Below are 21,858 nucleotides of genomic sequence, written 5' to 3' on the forward strand. Positions count from 1 at the left end.
AAATATATCGAGGGAGGGAGAGAGAGAGAGAGAGAGAGAGAGAGAGAGAGAGAGAGAGAGAGAGAGAGAGAGAGAGAGAGAGAGAGAGACAAAGAGAGAATGAGAGAGAGAGAGAAAGCCAGATAGGTAGTGTTGTCATCATAGTAACTAACACGTTTTGATTAAAAACACAAGTATTTTAAGTGAAAGTCTGTCAACACAATGCAACACAGACTTTAGAAAAAGACTTTCACTATAACGGTAAGCTGTTGTTGTTTAGAGAGAAATACAGTGAAAAATAACAGTGTGTGAAAGATAGAATTAAAATTTGTTAGGCACAACACCAGTAGTTTTTGAAGGAAGGCAGTAAATTGGTACCATCATTCTTAGTATTTGACCTGTACTTGTTTTTATCAACCTTGAAAGGATGGAAGGTAAAGTTGACTAGTGGGAGCTAAACTCAGAATGTAAAGAATCAGAACGAACAATTCTCTAATTCTTTCTAATTTTGGCAAAGCCTAGCTATTTTGAAAGCAGGGAGAAAATTGATTACATGGACACTGGTACTTTATTTTACCAACACCAAAAGAATAAAAGGTAAAGTTGATCTTGGTGAAATTTGAACTTGGAATGTCAAGAGCTGGAGAAATGTCACTAAGCATTTTGTCAGACACACTAACAATTGTGCTAGCTCACCACCTTTAATAATAATAATAATAATAATAATTATTATTATTATTATAATAATCCTTTCTACTATAGGCACAACGCCTGAGATTTTAAGGGAGGGAACCAGTTGATTACATTGACCCCAGTGCTCAACTGGTACTTAATTTGTTGACCCTGAAAGGATGAAAGGTAAAGTCAACCTGGTGGAATTTGAATGCAGAACATAAGGACAGATGAAACGCTGTTAAGCATTTTGCCTGGTGTGCTAATGATTCTGCCAGCTTGCTGTCTTAATAATAATAATAATAATGATAATAGTAATGATAATGATAATAATCTTTTCTAGTAAAGGCACAAGGCCTGAAATTGTTGGGGAGGAGACTAGTCGATTACATTGACTCCAGTGTTTTATTGGTACTTGATTTATCGATCTCGAAAGGATGAAGAGGCAAAGCCAACCTTGGCGGAATTTGAACTCAGAACATAGCGACAGGCAAAGTACCGCTAAGCATTTCATCCAACATACTAACGATTCTGCCAGCTTGCTGCTGTAATAATAACAATAATGATAGTAATAATTCTTTCTACTATAGGCACAAACTTGAAACTTATGGGGGAGAGGTTAACTAATTAAATTGATTCTAGTCCTCAACTGATACTTATTTCATCAACTCAAAATGACAGGAAGTAAAGCTGACTTTGGTGGAATAATAATAATAATAATGATTTCAACTTTTTGGCATCAGACCAGCAATTTTAAGGGGAGGAGGTTAATTGGAATCACTCGAGCCTATAGTTTCATGCCAAAGCGCACATCAAGTTTGACAAGTTGTGTCACCTCTGTTGCTCTTTAGCTAATATTACACAGACAGACACTGATATACACACATGTGGATGCATATGTATACACACATATAAATAAAAATTTCAAACTATATATATATATCACACTATTTGTATATATATATATCAAGCTATATATATTGACACTCTGATTTGTTTAAATAGGTATATGAGCATCTGTGAAATTTTGAAGATGAAAATTTTTTTTAAAACTTAATAATTTTCCAACTTCTTTATAGAATAATAATTAAGGCAGAATCATAATACAGGTTGATATCAAAAACTAGTGTTAATGGCTTCAGTACTAATTCTGATTTTCAATTACAATAATCTAAAGAAAAGCATTGCAAATTTAAAAAAAAAATATCATTACAGAGGAAATGATTAATCTGAAATCCCAATATATTTGCAATTGAATTGAAATTGGTTAAAATCAATGAAGAAAACGTGATTTTTCAAGAGGGAGAGATGTCGGGACTAAGCATATGAAGTGTTCTGATTGTGACAGCAGATTTAGTATGGAATTACCGGGGAGTTACGTCCCCTGAGCCTACTGTGATTGGCTAATTTGGTTGCTAAATTATTATGGGATAACACTGTAATCTGTTCAAGTGGTTCACTGCTGGTAATATCATCACTGGTCTTCGGAGTTGCCGTTTGTTTATTATTTATTTACCTTGTTCCAGTGCTAAAACATAAAGGTAAGCAGAAAATTTCGTCAACTTGAAAATTCTTCGGATAGTTCCTTTTCTTGCATCGTTCATGTAGAGTTGCTTGTGTAAAAAAGAAAAATGAAAAAGAAAAATCCCCCAAATAGTGTGTGCGTTTTGTCTTGAAGAGAAATACTTCCATTCTCTCTCTGGAAATGGTAGCCTGCTGCTATTATATCATTGTGTTATTCTTTCTTCTGCTCCTCCCACTCGTGAGATATTGGAAAATACCTACTATGTTATTCGGTTCCTCACTCTTATCTATGTTTCTTTCTCATTTGAAGTGGAATTTTATTGGTAGAAAATGGAATTTATAACTATGTTTGAATTCCGATAAACATGTAGTTGCAATCTACATTACCAACTGCGTAGTTCACCAATATTCTTCGATTTTCTTGGGAATTTTAGTGCTACAACGAATATCAGTTCGACTGTACCGCCAACTGCAATGATTTTACTCCGATTATTTTTGATCCGTATTCAATGTCGGGATCTGATTTAATACATGCCATTACGATAGTTACTCATTGTTTATAACCTATAATTACGTTATATTCTTTTAAACTTTTGTTTTCTTCAGTTTAAGAGGAAAAAAAAAACAATTAATAAAAGCGAAATGGAAAATAAAGCAGAAGAAAAAACAAAAGCAAAACGTATTTTCTTTCACAAAGTCAGGTAAAAACAATATGGAATATTTGTTTCATGTTTCTCATTAAGAAAACATTGGACCTCTTTGCTATACTTCTTTACACACACAGAGACTCACCTATTCATCGTAGTAGGGGCTTTAGCAACATGTTGATCCCGTGATCGACATATTTATGCACTTTTTTTATTCTTCAGGCTCTCATCTTATTACATTGACACAGAAAATGTAATAATGAATAAACAAGAGAGAAAAAAAAAGGCCAAGGCATTGACCTCCGAAGGTCAGTTTTCTTTATGGACTCTTTACTATTTGTTTTCTTTTTTTTTCCCTGCCTCTACCGCATTTAGAGAAATTAATGTCAGGATTAGGTTAGCATCGCAACTTTATTTCGCCCGCTTCAAAATCTAAGTATTCATGTCTATGAAAAACAAATTATTCGATTGAAAAGGAAAACAACTATTTCCACAGATTCGTCATTTACTTGTATTAAAATCTTCTTTATTAAGATATGTTTATTTTTTCCTTCGTTCATTTTTTAAAAAAAATACTAACAAATTAGTAAATTTTTATTGTTTGTAAAATATTTAATACAAGTCGGCACTGACTGAAATAGATGAAAGGCATTCAAGTTGTGACCATCCCATCTTATTTTTGCATTTTTCTTCTAGGTGTAGTGTATCATGAACATTATTAAAATGTGGCCGCCTGTTTTTTCTTCTGAAGTCTATTATAGGATGTTATTTGAGGGAGATTTAGCTGATAGTCTCAGATGTTTTTCAGTTAAAAAAATAAACAAACAAACAATGATTCATTAAAGTTATAGGTGATCATCACCAAGTTATATTTTCCGCGAAAGTAAATGAATCTGTAAAATATATTTTCTTAATCAAATATTTCTTTACCGAAATTCTTCTGATTTGTTCAACATATGAATTGCCCCCAAATTCCATTTGCAAAAAAAAAAAGTACCCATTGGAAAGAATCGAATAGCTATATTTATTCTTAGTATATATGTATGTATATGTGTGTGTTTATAATGTCTTGTTATTGTTTTTGTTTCCATTCTGATCCACGTACACACGTAGTACATATATATTTGGAGTTTTGCCAGGTAAACAACTACTTTCTCATGGCCTGGTGTTCAGAGCAAATTACATACTCTTCGATTAACATTGGACCATTACTGGCCAATGATTGAACCTCTACATCAGTGTTTCCCAACTCGGGGTCCGCAGAAATAGTAATGGCATTCCGCGATCGTGTTTATGATTTTAAAAAGGCTTTAGTTTAAAAACGTATAATTACTCAATTACATCTATATATTTAGTCGCATATATCTTTCAATTAGGAGATGAAACCTAAGTATTAAAATCAGCTCATTAAATCAGCGGGGTCCTTGGTAGTAAAAAAGTTAGGAACTCTTCCTGTTCATGGTCTTTTGATCCGAGAAATAGCAGCCAAATCTCCCTATCAAATCTCATCTATCAAATAAAAAATAAGCCCCAAATCCACAAATGGATAACGTGATCTTATATACAACTCTACTCGGCAAAAAAAAAAAAAAAAAAAAAAAAGAACTGGATGGTTATAACTGGGACAACTTTATCCATATTTGAGCGGTCAGTGCTGGCTTGGAACTCCACAACAATTTATTGTTATTAATTATGCCCTACAGAATCTTAAATTTTGTTATTTTATATTGTTTTTACTAGCATTATTTTTAGTAACTTTCGTTGATTTAATTACTAAATCCGTTTATTTATTTATATTTATTTTTTCTCTACAGCATTTGTTATTCTGCTACTATCATTGTTTGCAGATATCAAACCCCATTCTAATACGTGTATTTACTCACGTATATAATTATCTCTCCTATAAAATACTTGCCATGAGTGGACGAAATACGTGACTCATAGGTTGTTAAAGCACAGTTTTCTTCAGATCTTTTCAAACTTTATTAGTCGCCAGTGTATGAACATTACTAAACAATCATTGTCTCTTTATATAATTTGATATACACACACATTAATTTCTGACATTGGAACAAGATAAACCCCCTTTTTTTGTGAGGAGGATTAAATCATTCAACCCAGTAGTATTTGACTGGTTTCTTTACTTAACCAACAATTGTCTTAATATCGAATGACTAAATTAAATATTCCCATTTTATGAAGCAGCAAAGGTTTGCTGGTGTGATTTTTAATTATGACGAAATGTTTATATTTTTCATCAGATGACCTCGTCTTTTCCTCTTTCTCATTGCACGAAGAAAGTGTACTTGAAAGGAAGCATCATAGCCTCGTGACTTATCCACCTGTTGGCTAATGACTTCACACTGTCACTACGTTTATGATGTCACGATTTTGCTACTGTTTGTTCCTACTATTTGTTAAAAAGATTAGCACTACTAAGTTTAGAATTAGTTTTTAATACTTTCCAGTTAACTCATAACTAGTTAGTAAAATGAATAAGCTTATTTGTGTAAGGTTTCACGTTTTCCAATATTTTTTTCTCTTTTAGCCTTTCTCATCATCAGTACGTTCGCTAAAAAAATATATAAATATATAAAATGAATCTAAATACTAGCAGATTCCGAGGGGAATTTCTTAATTTCTCTTAGAAATTCGAAATGCTTTGATGTCTATAAAAAAAGAAAGAGGTTCACTTAATACATGTCCAATAATAATAATAATGTTATGACTCGAGATGTTTGCTTCGCCTTTACGTTTGTTGCTCTCTTTAACAATTAATTATATAAACTGAATTTCTTTTCTTGCGGCCCTAGTTTCATGCTTAGGCCTGAAGATTGCAGTAGCATGAAACTCCTGTCATGAACGCTCTCTCATATATATACATATATATATATATATATATATATATGTTATTCATTGGTTCCGTAAGGCTAAACCCCTTATGAGCGAGAAACCCAGGGTAACCCATAAACCGGCCTACCCCACTATATAATATATATATATATATTCATTAAAATACAGAGATGCCTATAATAGGACATCTAACCCGCTAGAAAGAGCAGCAAAAAACTCTATACCACAAAAATAGGGATAATTTCGAAAGAGAATGAAAAATAAAAGTTTTTATTTTTCATCCTCTCTCGAAATTATCCCTATTTTTGTGGTATAGAGTTTTTTGCTGCTCTTTCTAGCGGGTTAGACGTCCTATTATAGGCATCTCTGTATTTTAATGAATAATATATATATAGTCTATTGAGCTGGACCACTGGTGGTAAATTAAATTTCTAAAACTTTTTTGCTGCCCTATGATTTATTAATGAATATATATATATATATATATATATATATATATATATATATATATATACATACATACTAGTATGTGCGTATATATATATATATATATATATATATATATATACATACATACTAGTATGTGCATACCTACATCTACCTGTATATATGGGTACAGGACGTTGCAAACAAAATGTTGACAAAAAAAAAATAATAACCAGAGTACAGAAAACACACAGGCCACATAGAGAACATTTTCCTTCATCAGCTGCCACCATCTAACACAGGCGTTTCGAAGAGTATAGACATAGACTGAGGAATAACATTTTATTTCGGGATGTTCCTTTCATGAACCGAGAAAGAAACAAATCAATGAATTGCTTTTATGACAATTATCTCAGATTATTCTTGGCCTAGTTGTGAAGCTGCTTCTGTTAGGGAACTTGCTGTATCTTACTGTATACTAGATGAACCTACATCACAACAAGAAATGCAAAGAAGGGCAGTTCTGTCCAATTTACTATTTTACCAGGACCGATTTCGGAGATTGAACTGAGAAGTGAGTCTAAAATAAACAATTATCGTTAGTGCTAGGCGGTACTCTAGCATGGGCATGGTCTCTGGCCGAAACTAATAATAGAATAATAGAATCTTTTATCTGCTACTGGTTTCAGGACTGCAGCCATGATGGAGCACTGCGTTGAAGGGGTTAGTTGAAAAAATCGACCCCAGTATTTATTCTGTTGGACTCTTCTTGCCGAACCGACAGGTTATGATGATGTAAACAAACCAAAACTTGTTAAACGGTGGTGGGGAAAACACACACACACATGCATACCCGACGGGCTTCTTTTAGTTTTCTTGTACCAATTTTGCTCACAAGGCTTTGGTCACCCCGGGGCTATAGTAGAAGACACTTGCCCAAGTTGCCGCGCAATTGGACTGAACCTAAGACTACATGGTTAGGAAGCAAGCTTCTTGCCATACACCAATGCCTGTGCGTATTCATTCATGTAAAGTATGATAATATGGCTGAAGGAGAATACCACGTGTGTGTGGTGGGGGTGAGCATTCTATATAGTAGGTACGTATATGGTAAGGTCTTGTGTATGTAACGTGGAGTTGAAATGGAACTTCGATGAGCTGAGATTATTCAAGCAATTAATAGAGAAAAACCTCCTTGTAAGGATTGTTTAATTTTTCGTTTTAAAGAATCAAGCAAGGGAAATAACTCTAATAAAATCAGTTTACCGAATTTTTATATAATTAAGGCAACACAAACTGGATTGGATTTGAATTATAGTGTCAACTGTTAAAAGCAACGGATGTTTTGATTTCATTAGAACTACTCATTGACATTTACCCTTCCGCGGTTGATAACACGGTGAAAGGAAATAGTCATAGGAAAAATGTCACATTTCATTCATCTACATTCTGTAAATAGATAAGTAAAAAGAAAATTGGAAGTTACAACCACACACACACACACATAAATAAAACGTGATTTTTTTTACGCATATGTATAAATGAGATTATATAAATTGTGCGTGTGTGTGTACATACACACACACATATATATATATATATATAATGTCATATACTAATAAACGACTTATAATATTAATATATTATTAACTGTTATTTTTATAGTATTCCAGTGAAATGTGACAAGGAGACGATATGATATTTAATTTAAATAATGAATAATAATTGAAGTCGTTAAACAAAAAAAAAAAAATCCAAATTGCATTTAAACTGAAAATACCCGACTTGCATATGTAAAATTTATGTAACGTGAGTCCCTGTTGTAACCGTTCTATTTCTTACGGACAAATTACATCATACCATTTTAAAACTGCAACACGTTGGATAATGTTGTCTTGGCTTCTCTGTACGTAGGAAAAAGACGGAATGGTTCTAGTTGAGGTGCCTTTGATCATGGGCTTGCTCAATCACCGTTGCAGTTAAACGCAACTACAGAAATTTATATAATGACATACATGAACAAAATATTTACCCAATACCTCACACACACACACACACACACACACACACACACACACAGATATATATATAAACTCTCACACACGTAGTAAAACATTGATCGAAGCGTGTGTGCAGAAACCTTCCCCCACAGCGATTTACTTTCTTGAGCTTTTTTGTCTCTGTGATTCCCCCCCCCCCCTTCCTACATTCGATAAATATAGCAGAATTCCATTTACCTGGTCGTGTGCCTATCCCTGTCAGTAATGTGTTATTTATTTGAAAATTAAAATTTATACGATCTATCTATCTATCTATCTGTATGTATATGTTTGCATTTATGTGTGTGTGTGTTAACAAAAGAACATGAGATGCATGTTTTCATTAGCTTACAGCTGTTTTTGCTATAGGTAACCGAGTTCTAACTGGTTATTAGTATCGCCATGACTAATAACTGCCCATCTTCATAGGTGTACATATTCAGTGTGTGCGCGTATATCTTTTTTTTTTTTTTTTTACTTATTTCAGCCACCCGACTGTGGCCATGCCAGGGCACCGCCTTGAAGGGTTTTAACCGAACAAATCGACCCCCAGGATTTATTTTAAAGCCTAATACCTATTCTATCGGTCTCTAATATATGTGTGTGTGTGTGTTCGTTCGTTCGATTTTTGCAAATGGGAGAACTAGGATTCAAAAGTGACACGGAGATCTGAGATATGAAACCAATGAATGGCCCTCGAAATGCTAGAAATAACAATCAGATTTCCCATGATTCATACTGTAACTTCTTAGTAAAGAATACTTGGATAATTTAGTCATAATATACTTGCACATAGGGAAAAGATGGAACTAGTGGTAATCAAGAAGGAAGTGGAGTAATCTATGAACCCCTAGGGGAATACCTATTCCTTTCATATCACATTTCCATCCTTGGTTCTGGATGGAATACTTTTAATCATAAGCCCGCTTAATCAGAGTTGACCTGGGACTAAGCAATATCGACTGAGATGTTTCTATCGTTGCGATTTGAAAACCTAAACTAATATAAAGAAGGAACTTCTACATCAGACATAGGCAATTTTTTTCGAGAAGCGGGCCGCATCGGACGTGGTTCCTCGTCTGACGGGTCGCGCTACTAAGAAAAATTGAAGTAATTTTTTAATTGGCCTCCAGAAAGATATTCAGAAAGTCCCGCAGGCCGCAAGAAATAGTTGCCAAATTTCCTCAAATCGCAGTAAAGAATGAAGGAATAACTTGGACAATGTATTACAAGACGTACAAAATGAAATTAACAAAAAGATGGGGTTGTCACGGCTGAAATGTATTTGATTATCGGTCTACTAGATCAGTTCCGAGCTATGGTTAAACAATAATGGCTATGTAAAAGCAAAAAATCTAATTCAATAAGAATTCATAAAAATCTGTTAATAGTTATTTTTAGCAGATAAACAGCATTTTATGTGGTCACAAGACATTAATTTATTCAATGGGTTTTCCACCCTTGCACATTTTTCTCTTTTTATTTATCTTTTGTGACATTCAAAGAAGACGAAAGAATTTACGCACGCACACACACACGCACCTTGTTGCTTGTAAAATGTATTTGCATCAATGAAAGTAAACGTAAATTTCGATTACAGTAAAAAGAAAAATTCAGCTTCTCAAATAGACGTTATGTTTATAATTTCTTGTATTCTTATATTAAAAAGAAAGACGTTAAGACTGGTTAATTCACTTGTACGATAAGGATCGTAGTGAAACTTTTGTTTTGATGTTAACATCATGTCATCATTATTCTCTACTACTAAATAAATTACAGTATGAATTAACTGAAGGGTTTTTTTTTTCTTCCTTTCGTTTATTTGCCAAATATCAATAATCAGTCTCTATTAAATGAAAACAACTAGAACGAACCCCCGAAGCATCCTTTCTGCATTGTTAGATAGCTTTTTATATAGCGATTGCGTCGGCGACTGCCTCCATTACATATGCTGCTAAATGATAGTGTGAAATAAAGGCATATTTTGATAGCTTCCTTTCTGCTTGTACAACTGATATTTTCCCTTCGAAAAGGAACGAAAAACTAAGCACACTCAAATTTAGTCTTTTCAGCTTATTTATATAGCGATATACGTTCAAAGTTTACATCTCAGAAATCATCTTCTTTCATCCTGGCAGGGGTTAAGAAAATATAATACCTGTCAAGTACTAGGTTCGATTTAATCAACTAAACCCTGTTCTCCTAATTTGTGACCTTATGTTGAAAAAACTTACTATTGTTATTATTATTATTAGGGCGACGAGCTAACAGAATCGTTAGCATGTCGGACAAAATACTTAGCATTTTCTCCGGCTTTCTACAGTCTGAGTTCAAATGTCACTGAGGTCACCTTTGCTTTTGATATTTTCTGGCTCGCTAAACTAAGTACCAGTTGAACAATGCTATCCTCCTCGAAAATTTCAGGCCGTGTGCCCAAATTTGAAACCGTTATTATTATGGTGTAGAAAGGATGCATTCTACTGTGAGGCGCTCCATTTGCCGTCCACACCCACTGAACAGAAGACTGGGCATGCTGTGATGGATGATGTAAGGCATATGCTGAGTCTAAAATAAATATATCCAGCAATTCTTTGACAGTGAACACGTGTGGTCGACATTCGTCACTTGTATTTTTCCACAGCTCTTTGATAGAGCTGTAGTTTTGGGTTAAGAAAATTAATAAAAGTCAATAAGATATTTTTCATTTACGTTGTTTCAGTCATTTTATTGCGGCCGTGCTGGTGCACCGCCTTGGAAGTTTAGCAGAATGAATCTATCCTAGTATTTGTTTAAAGCCTAGTCCTTTTTCTATTGTTCTCTTTTGCCGAACCGCTAAGTTAATAGGGACGTAAACATACCAACACTGGTTGTCAAGCAGTGGTGGGGTACAAACACAGACTCAAAGACACACACACAAACTATGGGCTTCTTACAGTTTCCAACTATCAAATCCACTCAGAAGGCTTTGGTTGGCCCAAAGCTATAGTAGAGGACACCTGCCCAAGGTGCCATGCAGTAGGACTGAACCTAGAACCATGTGGTTGGGAAGCAAGCTTCTTACCACACAACCATGTCTAAAAAGGGTGCATGTTTTCTTCAATTTGTATTATTCTTTGAGGCATTTGTTTCCATTCATTATTATTTGCTTCTGAACTGTTTCAGAGAGATCTTTTTCTTGGCGAAAATGCTCGTAGCTTTATTTAAAAGCTGGAAAGCTTCAGGCATCTTTAGCTGTTTTATTTGTGTGTGGTTTGGGTCTGCTTTCTCACTCTACTTGTATTTATCTTCATGGTGCTGCTTCATTTTTATGAGATCCTCATTAGATATTCCATGCAATTTAAGTAACTCCATATATTATCTTAATTTATTTCATTAAATCCAACTTGGAGTGCCAGTGCAACAATCTCCTGTTAAACATTTTGTGTTGGCTCTTCAAAATTCTTGAAGTTTGTAATGCAGTCAGGATAGATTTTTTTGCTTCATTTCTTTGTACTTGTTTTCACCTCTTGACATACCTTCATGATATGTAACCTATCATTCCTGATATGTAACCATGCCAAAATTACTTTTAGTATCATTATCTGTGAATTTAATCTGTTGGTTAAAAGTGCACCACCATAAAAAAAAAAGTTTGCTTTGAATGTAACAGTACTATGCTAGTCCATACTATGAATTAGACTGGTAGTGCTTGAAAGCAGGAAAGATACTTGAACATGTCAGGTCATCCATGTTAGGTTGGTGATCTGGAGGAGTATTCTCCACATGGTGCAAGGCTTTGTTTTCAAGACACAAAGTAAACTGAATTTTGGAATTCCATTCTGGTGGTCTACTATTTCTTTTGCTTGCCATAAGATTAGAATTAGTGTAGTCTTTAATCTTTCTTAGCTGCTGTGTCTAAGAATGGATAAACAGCCAGTAGCTTGAACCTTAGATCTGAAACATTGCTACCAAATAAGAAGAGTCATGTGATTTTTGGCAGCCTTGAACTCTGGTGCAGTTTTTCTTTTCTTTAGAAATGTGTGCTTGCTTTGGTTATTTCTTTCTAAAGCAGACCAGTTTTCATCTATGTTAAAAAATATTTCTGCATTTTCTGTTATGATGGTTTTATTCCTTGTTATTTCTGTAGTTGCTACAAAAGTTATTACACTTTCAGCACAAACTTGAATTTTTATCTTCATTACTGAGGATAGTTTCTACTGTTGTTGGTTGTGGACTGATTGCTTTTCCGATAGCTACAGCTTGTTATTGTTGAATCTCTGCAACACTTAAATTTGGTTTCTAATGTTATAAATTTTCTGTATTTTTTTTTTATTGTGCTCGTGGACATCAGTGGCATGCATTTAACTGTCAATCAACAGGTATTAATGAAAGAATAAATATTTGCAAAGCAACATTGTGAGGTGCACTTCCTACTTCCACTCACCTCAAGACCAAGCAATAGCAAAACCTGAATCTGGCAGGCTTTGTAGTTGTTTGCTGCTTGACCTTTTTTGTTTTATACACTTGTTCCCTTCTACTTTTGTTATTTACTTCTTTGTCCCACTTTGTTATAATTTTCCTTTTAATACTGCTTAAAAGGCCAACAGAAAGGTAACTTGTTAGTGGAAACCCAAATAGAAAACCTTATGCACTTAGTACATTGAAGAAAGTAAAAGACCCTCTTCGGTCATGAATGACCATGGAATTGCATCTAGAAAGTTCCCCTCCGAGGTACAAGTCCAGGTAAGGTTGTTTATGGAAGACCAGCAGTCGCCCATGCATATCAGCCTCTTCATCTCCACACCATCAATGTTGCTCAAGGACACAACACTCAACTGGTCCAGGAATCGAACTCATTACCTTATGATTGTGAGCTCGGCATTCTAAGAAAGTACTTATGAGAATTTTAAGTGAATTAAGATCGGGTAGACATTACTTTAGAAGTATAGTAATTTGTATCTGTTAAATATGAATTCGTTTTTTACTTTATTTTTCCTTGTTCATTTTATATCTTAAGTACTGTAATAATTTAAACGATTAATTTCTCCGTGAAGTAAACAGTAGACTTATAAAGATTGTATCTTAGGTGATGATTATGAAATAAAGAAGTTGAATGATTGGTATCTTTAATTTTCATTATTCATTATTTTTTATATTTTACTGAATTAAAAACAAGTAAAAAAAAAAAAGAAAATAACAAAACAAAAGTTCATTAGGATAGGTGTACACTTCATGAATTTTGACTTTATAGTATTTTGCTTTATTTTATTTCTCATCAGTGTTATAAGGATATGAAGATTCTTTCTAACACTAATGTCTTCACGTTTGCCTGCAATGCAAAGGGTAGATAACCTTGTAAGGACCCTTTAACTATACATTTGGTCCTATTGTCCTATATTCCCATCAACCAAGAGAGGCACCATTACCATTGCATCACCATTGTCTTCACTTGGCATGAACTAAAGGTCTAATCCTATTTCTATGATCCTTGTGTGGATAGAAGAGAATTGCATCTATAATGAGGAAATAGAAATAAATTTTCATTTCATTGTCTTCATTCATCATTGTCCCTCTGGTGACGCATCTTTAATACAGCTGGGACTACTCTCAATGCCTGGCCCATCTCTTCAGAGTCGAGTGATACTTTAGCTCCCAACAATTATCAACACTATACAAAGCTCAGGTGAGGCTCACAAAGGAGTATTGCTCTCACATCTGGGATGGTACTGTTGTGAACACAGACAGCCTAGACAACATCTATTAAAGGACTTGTCTAACTGATTGGCATAAAGTCACTCCCAGACACATTCCAACGTCTAACCAACAGGCATGATGTCTCCCTAGCTCCTCAGAGCTGGTTTGGTTTGTGCCATTTCCGCTGAAGCACACCTGCTCCATTCATGTTTCCTCCTCTCATCAATGTAGTTTCAGATTAATTTAAGTTGGCTATGTATCCTCCTCATGTTGTGATCACCAATTTTACCTACCTTTTATAGACAGTTTTGCAAATCACAACAGTTTCTTTGATCATGGAAACATGGTTTGACAATCTTTGTTTATTTGAACAGAAAATAGTGACTTCTACAATTATTATTATGTCAGCTAATCAGAAACTCATCTGCCCTTATAAAAGAAAAGGGGTGGTAGTGGTCGTGGCAGCTTCTGTCAAGGACATCAATTTATTAGTATAACAAGTGTTTTCAAAATATATTTTTTGTTCAGATTTTCTTTCTGATTCATTGTTATCAGGTGCCAGAGTGACCTGGAGCTATCATTACTGCATGCAAAAGTCATCCAATAGAGCATTTGTTCCCAAACTATGAGTTGCGACCCACTGATGGGTCGCGAACGAAATCCTAGTGGGTCGCAAAAAGTTATAAAATTACGCATTAGCTTTGATTAACTGCTGTCTATTGAGATAGTTCAAGACTCATATTTTCAATACCAGACTGGTTGTTTTATCAAGCAGTAGGCTTTTTTCACGAACTTAACAAATTTTCTCAAGTTATTTATTCGTACGTAATCGTAAAAAGGAAAAGTCTGTTTTTACCTATTTATAGAGAACTTTAATTAGGTGCAGTACAACACTGATCGAGCCGCAGTTACTGCTTCGAGGTTTTGTATTAGAGTTAATACCTGCCCATAGGGTATGGAGACGTTGAAACAGTTATAAAAATTTGTTTCTTTCATTAATGTTTTTATCCAGTAGAGTTAAGTGGGTTGCCATAAACTGGTGTCATAAATAGTGGGTCGCGTCTCTATTAAGTTTGGGAACCACTGCAATAGAGGATTTACACTTAGTGCTGTAAAAGGAATATCTTCCATGGCATATACTTAGAGCTGTTGTGATTTAGACTAAAGAATGTTGAGTGGCTTTGCCTAGGACATCACATCATCAGTGATTTTGATTCAAGTTTTCAGCCAGTCTACTGTCCTTCTCTTGATACTACTAGGTTTTGTTATATTTCAGAATATTGTACAAATTTGTTGGATAGAAAAGTGATGTTATGTTATGAAATGTTAACCTTCTCTCACAAAAAATTTATGAATTTACTGTAATTATTTTGTAATTCAACTGAAACACTACCTGGTTCTTGGGTAATTAGTTAGCTTCAGTATAGCAACTTGTTTCTGTTCCATGTACATAGGCTTATAATCTAATTTGATATTTACTCTGATTTTACAATGAAAAACAAAACAAAAAGAAGTATCTCTTTTCTTCTCTCTTTATCTTGTAGTAATGAAGCTATCTGAAAGTTATTTATTTTAATGTTTGTTGTAGCTCTTTGTTTTATTTTTTAATCATCACCAAAGAAAATTTCTATTAATAATCTAATTGACTTTGGTGGTAATCTTATTTTGTTCAATGCTAGTGAGAGTGTCAACACATTTAATTAACAGTTATCTGTTGGTATTAAGTGCAGCAACATTTTATTTATTTGATCTGTATGATATCTAAGACAGGGGTGGTTATTTTACCTGTACATAAAATTCTAAATTATTTCTGATTTTAATTACTTATTTAATTGTGAAACACATAAATGTCTGGTTTTGGTGCCAAATTCAGAAGTTCCAATCATGCAACATGCATTGCTTTTTGATGCAATATATAACTTACCTAGTAGTTGGTGTTATTGCTTACTCTTAGGCAGCTCTCAACCACCATTCAATCCATGATCAGCCATCCTTTTACAGGCATTGCATACCTTGAACCACTTTATCCTATGTCTCTTCTTTTTTTTAAATGATGGGGTATAATTTGAAGGAAATTTGGTGGCTATTTGGGTTGAGCAGGTCAAGTGACCAGATAGAAAATCCCTCATTGGTTCATTGCATATATAAGGAGTTCAACTGGCAGTTTAACCCTTTAGCATTCAGATTACTCTGTCAAAGCTTATTTACTCACATTGTTCTGAATTAACCATGCTTTGTCTTGTAGCTTTGAGATTTTCAGTGATGTGATTGTTTTATCTTTTATTTTTTATTTGTTTCAGTCATTGGGCTGTGGCCATGCTGGGGCACTGCTTTGAAGGGTTTAGTATAACAGATTGGTTTCAATGCTTATTTTAAAGCCTGGTACTTATTCTACAAATCTCTTTTGCTAAACTGGTTATTTATGGGGATGTAAACAAACTAACATCAGTTGTCAAGCAGTAGTGGGGAAAAACACAAGTACACATTCACATAGATGTGTGTGTGTGTGTGTATATCTATATATCATCATCATTTAACATCTGTTTTCCATGATAGCATGGATTGGTTGGTTTGATTGGAGCTGGTAAGGCTAGGGGCTGTATGAAGTTCCATTATCTGTTCTGGCATGGTTTCTATGCCTTTCCTAATTATATATATATATTCAATAAGACATTCAATACTTCATTTCATTTTACTATTTATATTATATATTCCATATTCCACATTAATTTTATAAGAATATAAATAAGACATAAAAAACAGACAGAGTTGGAACTCTTTTAAATAATATATTCCTCTATACACGATCATACAAAAGCCTTTTTTTGTGTATTTTTTAATTTTAATTTTTATTCACACACACACACACACACACACACACACGTATAGGTGCTGGTGTGCGTGTGTGGTAAGAGCTTGCTTCCCAACCACATGGTTCTGGGTTCAACCCCACTGTGTGGCACTTGGGGTAAGTGCCTTAGGCCGACCAAAGCCCTTATGAGTGGATTTGCTAGACTGAAAGAAGCCTGTCGTATCTCCCCCTTTCTTAGCTCTCCTGAAATAAGAATTTCTAACTTCCGGTCAGTCATTGTTATGATCGGCCATTATTATGATTGACCGTTGACTGAACACTATTCAATTTTTTTTCTCCGTGTTTTTCTCCTTGTCTCCGTATTCTTTCTGTTGAAGAGCGTAGCTCGAAACGTCAAAGACTTTCCGTATTCCCGAGCGTCATACTAATATATACTTTTGTTATTTACACCACCTGTCCTCGTCTGTTGTTATTTTTTGTATATTCTCCCATATATATATATATATATATATATATATATATATATATATATATATATATATCTATGTGTGTCTGTGTTTGGACCCTCCATCACCACTTGATAACAAGTGTTGGTGTGTTTATGTCCCTGTAACTTAGTGGTTCAGCAAAAGAGACTGATAGAATAAATACTAGGCTTAAAAAAATAAATCCTGGGGTTGATTTGTTCATCTAAAACCCTCCAAGGCAGTACTCCAGCATGGCTGCAATCAAATGACTGAAACAAGTAAAAGAATAAAAGAATAAAAAAGGGTTTAATGTCAGTTTCGACCTCCTCCTGGCTTGCGAAAGTTATGTCCCCCAAATGATTCTGTAAACTACGAAACAAATGGTAAGTCTGAAGGAGCAAGGTTGGGAGAATAAGGTGGATGAGCAATTTTTTTCCAACCAAGCTCTTTGATCTTCTGTGATGTGATCTTTGCAGTGTGGGGTCGTGCATTGTTCTGATGGAACATCACTCCTTTTCGATTCACTAAAGCGGGTCTTTTTTTCTTCAAAGCTCGGTTCAAATGCTCTAATTGCTATACTAATATGGCTTTAGGGTTATGTAGCTTTAATTTTGTGAATATTTACTGAATGATGTGATAGCTTGAAGGACAGGAAAAAATGCTGAGACATGTTCTGCATGAAACCAAACAGTAAAGTTAATTATTTACATTATTTACAATTGATGACTATTTGTCTTCATCTTGTTTGTTGTTAACACAACATTTCAGCTGGTATACCCTTCAGCCTTCATCAGGTGTCTTGGGGAAATTTTGAACCTGGGTTTCCCCAAGACACCTGATGAAGGCTGGAGGGTATATCAGCCAAAACATTGTGTTAACAACAAACAAGATGAGGATAAATATCCGTCAATTGTAAATAATGTACATAATTTCTCATCTCTTAAATATAGAACAGTAAAGTTAATGCCGACATACTTTGTTATGTGCTATGCTATCAGTTAGCTAAATGTTGTTTCTCTTCATCACAAGTGTAAATTTTAATTAAGATTTCTTAGCTCACTATGTTACCATTTAATTAGGAGTAGATTTGTTTGTTTGAGGATTACATATGATATTTATTGAAGTATAGCTGAAGCTAATAACAGCCTGAATCCAGTGTTTATTTCAATGCAGCTACTTTCATCAAGGCAGAAAGAGATAAATAAAGAGCGTTGTCAATACTGGAAGATGTAGTGGGTGCATATCATATCTGGATTAATCAGGAAACTGTAAAATCAATACAAAACCATACCAGTATGGAAGGAAGTAAGGAAGAATTATCATCTTTTACCTGTTTCAGTCTTGGGTCTGTGGCCATGCTGAGGTATTCCTTTGAAGGAATACCCCAGTACTTATTTCTAAGCTTGGTACTTATCTTATTTCTATTGGTTTCTTTTGCTAAACTGTTAAGTTGCTGGAATGTAAACAAACTAACATGGGTTGTCAAGCAGTGGGGGGGGGGGGAATAAACACACACACAAAAATGATGGGCTTCCACATAGTTTCTGTCTTCAAATTTATTCACAAAGCATCGGTCAGCCCAGGGCTATAGTAGAAAGCACCTGCCCAAGGTGATGTGCAATGGGACTGAACTCAAAACCATATGGTTGCAAAGCAAGCTTCTTAGCCACAAAGCCATACTTTGCACCTAATTCTAACAACCACTCTCTTCCCCCCCCCCCCCCCATCATTTAATGTATAAAACATAAGTTTTATCAGAGAAGTTTCCAATTCACTGGATGCAGGCAAATATTATTTTTACTGTATTACAAAGGAACACCTTTTGAAAAAATATGTATATATATATATATATATATATATATATCTGTGTGTGTGTGTGTATAGAGTTCTATCTGATCTTTATCTTAATGGTCCCTTGGAAGATGACAATTTAAATTTAAATAGTTATCAGCCTTTTCAGTATTAGTCTATATTAAATTAGTCTCTCCTGTGACCAGTATTACATATTAAGTTGCTCATATAAAACATGTCATATCTTATCTTGTTCCATGCCATATATTTTAATCGTTCTACAGCTCTACTGCTTTTGTTCTGAAACCTCTTTGTTCATTAAGCTGCATTGAAGGTAACCTAGTTAGAAGAGAATATTTCTCCTTACATATTATAAGGTTTTATTTAATTAGAAATTACTTTTATGCTGAAGCCATGACTAAAATGCAAAGGCTTAACCCTTTAATGTTCAGATTACTCTGTCAAATGTAATGCTTATTTATTCACATTGTTTTGAATTAATCATGCATTGTCTCGTAGCTTTGAGATTTTGATGATGCGATTTATTAGTTTTAGGAGAACATCATAGGGGTTGGTATGAGAGGAAAAATCTGGCTAGTTTGAATATAAAACAGGTAGAATATTTGGCCCAGATATAGCAATTTTAAATACTAAAAGGTTAAAACCTTACCTAGAATATAAATATTTGGTGTGTAAAATCCAGGCATAGCTGTGTGGCTGCCAAGTCAGAGCCATATGGTTCTCAGTCCAATTCCATTGTATGGCATCTTGGGCAAGTGCCTCTAACTGTAGCCTTAGGCCAACTGATGCATTGTGAGTAAAATTAGTGGATTAAAAGTAAAAGAAGAATGCTGTACATGTGGATGTGAATTTTGCTCCATGATTAGTACTATATAAGTAAGAATGGTACAATCTCTGTTCACTAAAGAGTCTTGTAATTTTAGCTTTCAATGTGTCAGGACTAGCAGAATGAAATAAATACCTTACTTGAGGGTTAAATGAACATAATTCTAATATTCACAATCTCATTCAGCACTCAGTGAGAACTGAATGGGTTGGTATCAGTTATCTGTATTTTCAAACCATTTCACTAATTTGCTTGATATCCATCACTTGTTTCTGTCATCTAAACTTGGATGGTCTCATCTAGAAAAGCTGTCTATAACTGCTTTTTCTTATTCAGCTCAGTTAATTTATTGCTATTACTAAGTTACTGGTAGCTATTCAAGACAGCAACCTACTCAAATAATTCCATCTCTTGGATTGCATTGTAAATTCCTATAAAATTTGGAAACCTAAATGGAATCAATTCCATTTGTTGGACTTTTGGATACTTAGCCTAAACAATAGAATTTAAGACTCTTGTAGGATATTTATTATTCAAATATTTCCCCCCCCTCTCCACAATGGTATTTCCTGTCATCTTTACCTTCACCTTTGTTCACTCATTACATTCACCTCTACCCTATTCTCTATCTGTCACTCTCCCCTCACATTCTTATGAAACTACTCTCCACCCATCTACTGTCTGTATCTTCTCGTGCTCACCTTCTTGTACCTTGAGAGTTTGCTCTGACACTCCATCATGACCATCTTATCTTCTTCCCAGCTACCCCCATCGACACTAATATAATGCAGGGTTGCCATGTACCTTCTCTATAGTAAAACACCTGCACTTGTACCTCTATTATATTTTAGCCTCTCAATACTTGGCATAAAGCCACTTCCCCCTCTCAAATACTCCCCCTTTCACTTAGTTGAGGGATCTTTTTCTTTTTACTTTTTCTGTTCTGTAAGTTACCTGGTGACCTCATTAGTGCTGGTGGCATGAGAAATGCATTCAGTACACACTGTGAAGTGGTTGGTATTAAGAAGTGCGTCCATCTGTTGAAACAATATCAAAGGTGACATTGGAGCTCAATGTAGCTCTGCAGTTTGTTAAATTCTATTAAACCATCCAACCCAGGCCGGCATAGAAAACTGACATTAAATTATGATGCACAATGAAAGAAGTGAATTAAAAGAGAACTCAGTCTTGGATTCTATTGTTTAGGATGCAATACTTTATACTTAAAATGCATCACCAACTTTCTAATTGGAAAAGGTTTTGCCCAGCAACTTTTCACCACCAACAAATTGGTTACCTCTCGTCTTTTGTACTGTAATATTGAACTTGTTGACTGCATTCAGACTGCCACTTGTACTTGTTCAATACACATAGCTCTCTTGTACAGCTATGTCTTAACTACATATTTTAAACTAAACACTTACTGTCTAATCTATGAAATTATCCTCTAACAATTTAAATTGAACATTAATTGTATTAACCTGACCTAGTTATACTAAGCAACCAGTCTGAGAGGGGCTAAAAATCAATAAATGCTATCTTTCCTTCCTTCCTCAGACAAACTAATATAAAACAATTCATAATTGATTACCTTTTATAAGTTATTCACATGCACTAAACTTCCTCTTTGGTTATAGATTACAGCAACTGGTAGCTGGCTGTTTTAATCTAAATTGATAATTGTAATATTTAGTTATCCACCCACATCTAATAGTTTCATTGCTTACCGGAGAGTATGTTGCATAATTTTTTCAAATGACTTTGTTTCTCCTCTAAAAATATTGTAGTTGTCTGAAACAGTTTCTTCTCCCATAAAGAAGCAAAATGTACAGGCAGCAACTCAAAGGAAACTTTTGATGTGAGCAATATTATCTATAGCATCATGGCTTTGTTGGAAACGAGAGAGAGAGAGAGAGAGAGAGAGAGAGAGAATTCTTTGATGGTGAATCAAAGTGAAAAAAGGATATTGATTGATTGATACATGAAGAGGTTACTGTACTGCTACAGATTTTTATTCTAAACAAATCGTTCATGCTGGGTGAAATTGTATTACATGTTAGAGGATGGGGCAGGAGTTTCCTAACAAAGCACCAAAGCAAGGTACTGAGATTCCGACATTGAAATTTAG

At 34.5% G+C, this 21,858-nt stretch overlaps 1 long non-coding RNA gene across 3 annotated transcripts in view; it reads left to right on the forward strand.

Moving 5' to 3' along the window:
• Positions 1-1,676: 1,676 nt before the first annotated feature.
• The window catches only part of LOC149137730 (uncharacterized), a 55,128-nt gene continuing 34,946 nt past the window's right edge, over positions 1,677-21,858 (forward strand). Inside the window, exons 1-3 of one of the 3 annotated variants that reach the window (XR_016243349.1) lie at positions 1,814-2,192; positions 2,782-2,876; positions 3,045-3,130. This is a non-coding gene — a long non-coding RNA (uncharacterized LOC149137730). Of the gene's footprint in view, positions 2,193-2,781; positions 2,877-3,044; positions 3,131-21,858 lie in introns of all 3 variants that reach the window. The other 2 variants (XR_016243351.1, XR_016243350.1) reach the window with 2 other exon arrangements.

This window comes from Octopus bimaculoides, chromosome 1 (assembly GCF_046866305.1).
Source record: "Octopus bimaculoides isolate indiv1 chromosome 1, ASM4686630v1, whole genome shotgun sequence".
Lineage (NCBI taxonomy): Eukaryota > Metazoa > Mollusca > Cephalopoda > Octopoda > Octopodidae > Octopus > Octopus bimaculoides.